The sequence below is a fragment of the Salvelinus namaycush genome, unplaced genomic scaffold, assembly GCF_016432855.1.
Source record: "Salvelinus namaycush isolate Seneca unplaced genomic scaffold, SaNama_1.0 Scaffold2982, whole genome shotgun sequence".
Taxonomy (NCBI): Eukaryota; Metazoa; Chordata; class Actinopteri; order Salmoniformes; family Salmonidae; genus Salvelinus; species Salvelinus namaycush.
In genome coordinates, this window is record NW_024059877.1 from 12,501 (window position 1) to 20,000 (window position 7,500).

Consider the following 7,500-nt stretch of genomic DNA (forward strand, 5'->3'; position numbering starts at 1 on the left):
CCTTTCAAGACCTTCTTTAGGGGGGTAAAATGAGAGCAGTGAGTTCCCGTCACATGGGACTCGAACAGCCTCGAACATGATCGCTGGCTTAGGTCGTTCGGTGCTGTACCACCGCCATCAGTGTCCTGGGAGTTTAGCAGAAACTAGGTTGCCTTGGCCTTTCAAGACCTTCTTTAGGGGGGGTAAAATGAGAGCAATTAGTGTGCCTCACCTGGGTCTCGAACCCCGATCTCCTGAGTGATAGTCGGGGGCTCTACACACTGAGCCAAGCACACTCATGGGAGTAGAGCAGAAACTAGGTTGCCTTGGCCTTTCAAGACCTTCTTTAGGGGGGGTAAAATGAGAGCAATTAGTGTGCCTCACCTGGGTCTCGAACCCCGGTCTCCTGAGTGATAGTCGGGGGCTCTACACACTGAGCCAAGCACACTCATGGGAGTAGAGCAGAAACTAGGTTGCCTTGGCCTTTCAAGACCTTCTTTAGGGGGGGTAAAATGAGAGCAATTAGTGTGCCTCACCTGGGTCTCGAACCCCGGTCTCCTGAGTGATAGTCGGGGGCTCTACACACTGAGCCAAGCACACTCATGGGAGTAGAGCAGAAACTAGGTTGCCTTGGCCTTTCAAGACCTTCTTTAGGGGGGGTAAAATGAGAGCAATTAGTGTGCCTCACCTGGGTCTCGAACCCCGGTCTCCTGAGTGATAGTCGGGGGCTCTACACACTGAGCCAAGCACACTCATGGGAGTATAGCGGAAACTAGGTGGCCTTGGCCTTTCAATTTCCCTCCAGTCCAATTAACAATGCCACGCCTGTATCCACACCTGGCTATAATTAGGACCCATGATTAGAGTTCGGCTTCTTGGCAGACACAAACATACACGGAGGAAGGCAGGCAGGAGAGAGAAGCTATGTACAGCAAACAACGACATGACTGTGGACTTTGTACCAAGACGCATATCGCGCGGCTCGACAAACATTTTAAGACTGTCCATGGACTTAAGATTAAGACGTTATCATGGAAGCACGCTGTGCAATCTAGCCGGGTTTCGACTGATATAGAGCTGCCTAACAACGACATTGAACAGCGGCTGGAGCCCGGTGACGACTCTGGGTTTATGCAGTCTGTTGACAGCGATTGTTCCCCGGAGAAGCAACTGAGTGGCGAGAGTGAGCAGTCGGCGGTGCAGTCAACCAGTCCTATCGGTGGTGAACAACGCCCGGAACCGAGGGAGCAAGCCTGCGTCGTGTCGACATCCACCAACTCCGACAGTGATGAAGACGCCGGTGTGTCGCCAATGAATCAAGGTTGGAATACTCTAATTTTTAAAGACTATGCGACCTTTACTAATGGTATCAACCCTTCGGTTAAACGCATTGATAATAGTCGCAGCAGTCTGTCCCGAGTACGGGAATTCCTCTACATTATGTCCGAGGGCAAACTCGATGAAGGACTGTGTTTTCTGGACAGCTACATGCGTGTGTATGACTGGTATGGGCAGATTGAAGGCCGTGGTTTGGCACCATCCACGTTAAAAATGTACCGATCCGATGTTCGAAGTTTCCTGAAATATCTTATAGAGTTCCGGCCGCAAAATATGCAATGTGAAGTCAGTATGATTCGAAAAATGTTACTATGCTTTGCAAAGATGGACAGGAGTTCTAGGCAGAGTCAGGCAACGCACAAGGCACAATTTCGCAGACGCTGCAGGGACGAGGTGCTCAGCGCTGCTGATTTAAACCGATTTGTTGAGTTAAGTAATCAATCTATTCCTGCTGTTCTCAGTAGGCTGGAAGTGCGAGCCACCTCCTCTGACAGACGCAGGTTTGCGGCTCTCATGTCCAGCCGGTTGGCCATATTTAATGGCACTCGACGATCCCCAGTCACCATGTTCAGTGAGAGTGATTTTACAGAAGTATCCTTGGAAAGTGGGGGTTATCAGATGTGCGTTGCAAGCCACAAAACGAACTCCAGCTTCGGGGAGTGCAGAATAGTTCTATCGCAGGAGGAATACACTTGGCTTAAACAATTCCATGCGATCCGGCCTCATCTGAGTGGAATTACCCCAGACACAACACTCTTCTTTTTCACATCCTGCGGGAAACCATACCTTAATCTCTGTGCATTTGTGGGAAAGATTTTTGCAGAGTTCGGCATTGGAAGTAAAGTGACATTTGGAACAATTCGACGAAGCATTGCAACACTGAACTTTAACCATGGGTCGGTTACAGACCGGGGAACTGTGGCTGACCATATGTGTCACTCTCTGGAAACACAGTCACGTTACTACCGTTACCATAATTTGCCTCGTAACGCAAGCCAAGCTCGGACATTAATTGAGAGACAAATCAATCAATGAAGAACTCAAAATAAATATAATATTTTTGCAATTAATCCTTGTCTTTGTGTGTCATTTTCATTCTATTTCAATAGGAGCACCTAGTAACCCAAAAATAATACCAGGTGCACTCATTCGATTTCAATAGGAGCACCTGGTAACCCAAAAATAATACCAGGTGCACGGAGGGGAGGATGAGTACAGACCTTATTTTTTAAAAGCTCCATAAATCCCTTAGGCCGGTGGCCACTGACTTGTGCCCGTAGTATGGTGCTCCCATAGCGGGCATGGGTGTGGGCAGGCCCTTTAAATTCATTTTCATTCGATTTCTATAGCAGCACCTGGTAACCCAAACTAACATAAGGTGGTGTCAGTAGTGAGGATGCGGACAGACATTTTATATAAAAGCTCCATAAATCCCTTAGGCCGGTGGCCACTGACTTGTGCCCGTAGTATGGTGCTCCCATAGCGGGCATGGGTGTGGGCAGGCCCTTTAAATTCATTTTCATTCGATTTAAATAGGGGCACCTGGTAACCCAAAAAGAGGGCACTCTGTCGTTTTTCCTGAAAAGTTCAACTTAGAAAGTATTCAGACCTTTTATATAAAAGCTCCATAAATCCCTTAGGCCGGTGCCTACTGACTTGTGCCCGTAGTATGGTGCTCCCATAGCGGGCATGGGTGTGGGCAGGCCCTTTAAATTCATTTTCATTCGATTTCTATAGCAGCACCTGGTAACCCAAACTAACATAAGGTGGTGTCAGTAGTGAGGATGCGGACAGACATTTTATATAAAAGCTCCATAAATCCCTTAGGCCGGTGGCCACTGACTTGTGCCCGTAGTATGGTGCTCCCATAGCGGGCATGGGTGTGGGCAGGCCCTTTAAATTCATTTTCATTCGATTTAAATAGGGGCACCTGGTAACCCAAAAAGAGGGCACTCTGTCGTTTTTCCTGAAAAGTTCAACTTAGAAAGTATTCAGACCTTTTATATAAAAGCTCCATAAATCCCTTAGGCCGGTGCCTACTGACTTGTGCCCGTAGTATGGTGCTCCCATAGCGGGCATGGGTGTGGGCAGGCCCTTTAAATTCATTTTCATTCGATTTCTATAGCAGCACCTGGTAACCCAAACTAACATAAGGTGGTGTCAGTAGTGAGGATGCGGACAGACATTTTATATAAAAGCTCCATAAATCCCTTAGGCCGGTGGCCACTGACTTGTGCCCGTAGTATGGTGCTCCCATAGCGGGCATGGGTGTGGGCAGGCCCTTTAAATTCATTTTCATTCGATTTAAATAGGGGCACCTGGTAACCCAAAAAGAGGGCACTCTGTCGTTTTTCCTGAAAAGTTCAACTTAGAAAGTATTCAGACCTTTTATATAAAAGCTCCATAAATCCCTTAGGCCGGTGCCTACTGACTTGTGCCCGTAGTATGGTGCTCCCATAGCGGGCATGGGTGTGGGCAGGCCCTTTAAATTCATTTTCATTCGATTTCTATAGCAGCACCTGGTAACCCAAACTAACATAAGGTGGTGTCAGTAGTGAGGATGCGGACAGACATTTTATATAAAAGCTCCATAAATCCCTTAGGCCGGTGGCCACTGACTTGTGCCCGTAGTATGGTGCTCCCATAGCGGGCATGGGTGTGGGCAGGCCCTTTAAATTCATTTTCATTCGATTTAAATAGGGGCACCTGGTAACCCAAAAAGAGGGCACTCTGTCGTTTTTCCTGAAAAGTTCAACTTAGAAAGTATTCAGACCTTTTATATAAAAGCTCCATAAATCCCTTAGGCCGGTGCCTACTGACTTGTGCCCGTAGTATGGTGCTCCCATAGCGGGCATGGGTGTGGGCAGGCCCTTTAAATTCATTTTCATTCGATTTCTATAGCAGCACCTGGTAACCCAAACTAACATAAGGTGGTGTCAGTAGTGAGGATGCGGACAGACATTTTATATAAAAGCTCCATAAATCCCTTAGGCCGGTGGCCACTGACTTGTGCCCGTAGTATGGTGCTCCCATAGCGGGCATGGGTGTGGGCAGGCCCTTTAAATTCATTTTCATTCGATTTCAATAGCGGCACCTGGTAACCCAAAAAGAGGGCACTCTGTCGTTTTTCCTGAATAATTCAACATAGAATATTTTCGGACTTTTTTTGAAAAGCTCCATAAATCCCTTAGGCCGGTGCCTACTGACTTGGGCCCCTACTATGGTGCTCCCATATCGGGCATGGGCGTGGGCAGGCCCTTTAAATTCATTTTCATTCGATTTCAATAGCGGCACCTGGTAACCCAAAAAGAGGGCACTCTGTCGTTTTTCCTGAATAATTCAACATAGAATATTTTCGGACTTTTTTTGAAAAGCTCCATAAATCCCTTAGGCCGGTGCCTACTGACTTGGGCCCCTACTATGGTGCTCCCATATCGGGCATGGGCGTGGGCAGGCCCTTAAAAGTCGTTTTCATTCGATTTCAATAGCGGCACCTGGTAACCCAAAAAGAGGGCACTCTGTCGTTTTTCCTGAATAGTTCAACATAGAATATTTTCGGACTTTTTTTGAAAAGCTCCATAAATCCCTTAGGCCGGTGCCTACTGACTTGTGCCCGTAGTATGGTGCTCCCATATCGGGCATGGGTGTGGGCAGGCTATTAAAAGTCGTTTTCATTCGATTTCAATAGGGGCACCTGGTAACCCAAAAAGAGGGCACTCTGTCGTTTTTCCTGAATAGTTCAACATAGAATATTTTCGGACTTTTTTTGAAAAGCTCCATAAATCCCTTAGGCCGGTGCCTACTGACTTGTGCCCGTAGTATGGTGCTCCCATATCGGGCATGGGTGTGGGCAGGCTATTAAAAGTCGTTTTCATTCGATTTCAATAGGGGCACCTGGTAACCCAAAAAGAGGGCACTCTGTCGTTTTTCCTGAATAGTTCAACATAGAATATTTTCGGACTTTTTTTGAAAAGCTCCATAAATCCCTTAGGCCGGTGCCTACTGACTTGTGCCCGTAGTATGGTGCTCCCATATCGGGCATGGGTGTGGGCAGGCTATTAAAAGTCGTTTTCATTCGATTTCAATAGGGGCACCTGGTAACCCAAAAAGAGGGCACTCTGTCGTTTTTCCTGAATAGTTCAACATAGAATATTTTCGGACTTTTTTTGAAAAGCTCCATAAATCCCTTAGGCCGGTGCCTACTGACTTGTGCCCGTAGTATGGTGCTCCCATATCGGGCATGGGTGTGGGCAGGCCCTTAAAAGTCATTTTCATTCGATTTCTGTAGCAGCACCTGGTAACCCAAACTAACATAAGGTGGTGTCAGTAGTGAGGATGCGGACAGACCTTTTATATAAAAGCTCCATAAATCCCTTAGGCCGGTGCCTACTGACTTGTGCCCGTAGTATGGTGCTCCCATAGCGGGCATGGGTGTCTGCAGGTCATTTAAATTCGTTTTCATTCGATTTAAATAGGGGCACCTGGTAACCCAAAAAGTGGGCACTCTGTCGTTTTTCCTGAGTAGTTCAACATAGAAAGTATTCAGACCTTATTTTTGAAAAGCTCCATAAATCCCTTAGGCCGGTGGCCACTGACTTGTGCCCATAGTATGGTGCTCCCATAGCGGGCATGGGTGTGGGCAGGCCCTTAAAATTCATTTTCATTCGATTAGAATAGGAGCACCTGGTAACCCAAAAATAATACCAGGTGCACGGAGGGGAGGATGAGTACAGACATTTTATATAAAAGCTCCATAAATCCCTTAGGCCGGTGGCCACTGACTTGTGCCCCTACTATGGTGCTCCCATAGCGGGCATGGGTGTCTGCAGGTCATTTAAATTCGTTTTCATTCGATTTCAATAGGGGCACCTGGTAACCCAAAAAGTGGGCACTCTGTCGTTTTTCCTGAGTAGTTCAACATATAAAGTATTCAGACCTTATTTTTTAAAAGCTCCATAAATCTTTTAGGCCGGTGGCCACTGACTTGTGCCCGTAGTATGGTGCTCCCATAGCGGGCATGGGTGTGGGCAGGTCATTTAAATTCATTTTCATTCGATTTCAATAGCAGCACCTGGTAACCCAAAAATAATACCAGGTGCACTCATTCGATTTCAATAGGAGCACCTGGTAACCCAAAAGAGGGCACTTAGCCGTTTTTCCTGAGTAGTTCAACATAGAATATTTTCGGACCTTTTTTGAAAAGCTCCATAAATCCCTCAGGCCGGCCCCCACTGACTTGTGCCCATAGTATGGTGCTCCCATAGCGGGCATGGGTGTCTGCAGGCCATTTAAAATCATTTTCATTCGATTTCAATAGCAGCACCTGGTAACCCAAAAATAATACCAGGTGCACTCATTCGATTTCAATAGGAGCACCTGGTAACCCAAAAATAATACCAGGTGCACAGAAGGGAGGATGAGTACAGACATTTTTTAAAAGCTTCATAAATCACTCAGGCCGGCCCCAACTGACTTGGGTCCGTAGTATGGTTGTTCCATATAGGGTATTGAGGTATGTAGCCTATCTAAAATCATTTAAAACCATTATAAAAATATGCACCTGGTAACCCAAAAATAATACCAGGTGCACGGCAGTGGCACTCTGTCACTTTTTCGACCAATTCCCGAAATCTTGAAATAATGATAAAACATAATTCCCGATGGGCTAGATGCCCCAAATTTTGGCTCATACCCTCTCTCGTGATGGTCAACAGTTATCCACTGTAAAAAAAAATTCGGAACCATAGGAATCTATTGTACAGGCAAGTGATTTTTTTCCCCAAAACATTAAAACACGATTTTCTATTAAAATGTTTTATAGAAAAACGGTTATAATTAGATGAAAATGTTCGTCTATTTGTACCCTTTCGTGCAAAAAAAACCTCAACCAGATTGGAGTTGTATTTTTTGTGTTATTAACGTTTTAACGGTTTTAGTGTCCACAAACTTTTGGCAAAAAATCGGAGCACATTGAAATCTATCGATTGACACGCCTTTTTTCGATAATTCGGCCTGTCCGGCGATGACACACTCCCTGGTGGGTGGACCAGACAGGTACCGGCGCGATTTGAGAAACCTGACTTTTGACAACAGGACTTCCATGTCCTAGAGAATCGGCGGTGGTGGCAAACTGCTCAGTCCGATTAGGAAACGTGAAACGGACACGTTTGAGGGATGTGAGAC